Genomic DNA, 2755 nt, shown 5'->3' with positions numbered 1-2755 from the left:
GAACGAACCGAGCTCTGGCTGCCACATTCCAAAAGAAAAAGCCAGAAGTGGTAATGTGTAGAAAAATCCGCAGAAAATCTTACGTTTAATACATTAGTTTTTGAAATGACGTAAATGCAAATCGTGACAATGGACGCATTTCTATCGGAAACGTTTACATTTATCTTCTGGCAGTTAAAGTCGCGTGATGAGCCTTGCGAGTGCACCACCCTGTACGTAATTTAAGCATCTAAGTTGTTGCAGTCGACAAGCAAGGAGCACAGCAAGTCATGTTTAATTGTTGAAAACTCAATTTTTGGCCGCTTTTGCTGCTTTGTAGTTGACCTAGGACCTTAAGATTTGGCACGATCCGAGCTCTGGCAGCCACATTACACAAGAAAAAGCCAGAAGTGGTAATGTGTAGAAAACACTGCAGAAAATCTTACGTTTAATACATTAGTTTTTGAAATGACGTAACTGCAAATCTTCACAATGGACGCATTTCTATCGGAAACGTTTACATTTATCTTCTGGCAGTTAAAGTCGCGGGATGAGCCTTGCGGGTGCACCACTCTGTACGTAAATTAATAATCTAAGTGGTTGCAGTCGACAAGTAAGGAGCACAGCAAGTCAAGTTTTAGTTTTTGAAAATTCAATTTTTGGCCGCTTTTGCTGCCTTGTAGTTGACCTAGGACCTTAGGATTTGGCACGAACTGAGCCCTGTCAGCCACATTACACAAGAAAAAGCCAGAAGTGGTAATGTGTAGAAAAAACCGCAGAAAATCTTACATTTAATACATTTGTTTTCGAAATGGCGTAACTGCAAATCGTCACAATGGACGCATTTCAATCGCAAACGGTTACATTTATCTTCTGGGAGTTAAAGTCGCGTGATGAGCCTTGCGGGTGCACCACCCTGTACGTAATAAAGGCATCTAAGTTGTTGCAGTCGACAAGTAAGCAGCACAGCAAGTCAAGTTTTAGTTTTTGAAGACTGAAATTTTGGCCAGTTTTGCTGCCTTGTAGTTGACCTAGGACCTTAAGATTTGGCACGAACCGAGCTCTGGCAGCCACAGTACACAAGAAAAAGTCAGAAGTGGTAACGTGTAGAAAAAACCGCAGAAAATCTTACGTTTAATACATTTGTTTACGAAATGACTTAACTGCAAATCGTCACAGTGGACGCATTTCTATCATAAACGTTTACATTTATCTTCTGGCAGTTAAAGGCGCGTGATGAGCCTTGCGGGCGCACCACTCTGTACGTAATTTAAGCATCTAAGTTGTTGCAGTCGACAAGCAAGAAGGAGAGAAAGTCAAGTTTTAGTTTTTGAAAACTCAATTTTTGGCCGCTTTTGCTGCCTTGTAGTTGACCTAGGACCTTAAGATTTGGCACGAACCGAGCTCTGGCAGCCTCATTACACAAGAAAAAGCCAGAAGTGGTAATGTGTAGAAAAAACCGCAGAAATCTTACGTTTAATACATTAGTTTTCGAAATGACGTAACTGCAAATCGTCACAATGGACGCCTTTCTATCGGAAACGTTTACATTTATCTTCTCGCAGTTAAAGTCGCGTGATGAGCCTTGCGGGTGCACCACCCTGTACGTAATTTAAGCATCTAAGTTGTTGAAGTCGACAAGTAAGGAGCACAGCAAGTCAAGTTTTAGATTTTGAAAACTCAATTTTTGGCCGCTTTTGCTGCCCTGTAGTTGACCTAGGAGCTTAAGATTTGGCACAAACCGAGCTCTGGCAGACACATTACACAAGAAAAAGCCAGATGTGGTAATGTGTAGAAAATAACCGCAGTAATTCTTATGTTTAATACATTTGTTTTCGAAATGACGCAATTGCAAATCGTCACCATGGACACATTTCTATCGGAAACAGTTAGATTTATCTTCTGGCAGTTAAAGTCGCGTGATGAGCCTTGCGGGTGCACCACCCTGTACGTAATTTAAGCATCTAAGTTGTTGAAGTCGACAAGTAATTAGCACAGCAAATCAAAGTTTAGTTTTGGAAATTCAATTTTTGGCTGCTTTTGCTGCCCTGTAAGTGACCTAGGACCTTAAGATTTGGCACGAACCGAGCTCTGTCAGCCACATTACACAAGAAAAAGCCAGAAGTGGTAATGTGTAGAAAAAACCGCAGAAAATCTTACATTTAATACATTTGTAGGAGGAGGAGGAGGAGGAGGAGATTAGTGTTTAACGTCCCGTCGACAACGAGGTCATTAGAGACGGAGCGCAAGCTCGGGTGAGGGAAGGATGGGGAAGGAAATCGGCCGTGCCCTTTTAAAGGAACCATCCCGGCATTTGCCTGAAGCGATTTAGGGAAATCACGGAAAACCTAAATCAGGATGGCAGGAGACGGGATTGAACCGTCGTCCTCCCGAATGCGAGTCCAGTGTGCTAACCACTGCGCCACCTCGCTCGGTAATACATTTGTTTTCGAAATGGCGTAACTGCAAATCTTCACAATGGACGCATTTCTATCGGAAACGTTTACATTTATCTTCTGGCAGTTAAAGTCGCGTGATGAGCCTTGCGGGCGCACCACTCTGTACGTAATTTACAATCTAAGTTGTTGCAGTCAACAAGTAAGGAGCACAGCAATTCAAGTTTTAGTTTTTGAAAACTCAATTTTTGGCCGCTTTTGCTGCCTTGTAGTTGACCTAGGACCTTAAGATTTGGCACGAACCGAGCTCTGGCAGCCACATTACACAAGAAAAAGCCAGAAGTGGTAATGTGTAGAAAAAACCGCAGAAAATCTTACGT

The 2755-nt window shown here is 42.4% G+C and overlaps 1 non-coding gene across 1 annotated transcript; it reads right to left on the bottom strand.

Moving 5' to 3' along the window:
- Window positions 1-2338: 2338 nt before the first annotated feature.
- Window positions 2339-2411, bottom strand: Trnaa-cgc (transfer RNA alanine (anticodon CGC)). Its single transcript has one exon. It is a non-coding gene; the product is annotated as a tRNA-Ala (tRNA).
- Between the last annotated feature and the right edge of the window lie 344 nt (window positions 2412-2755).

This window comes from Schistocerca cancellata, unplaced genomic scaffold (assembly GCF_023864275.1).
Source record: "Schistocerca cancellata isolate TAMUIC-IGC-003103 unplaced genomic scaffold, iqSchCanc2.1 HiC_scaffold_1151, whole genome shotgun sequence".
NCBI lineage: Eukaryota > Metazoa > Arthropoda > Insecta > Orthoptera > Acrididae > Schistocerca > Schistocerca cancellata.
The sequence above is the reverse complement of the archived record's forward strand: the minus strand, read 5'-3'. Positions and strand labels throughout refer to the sequence as shown.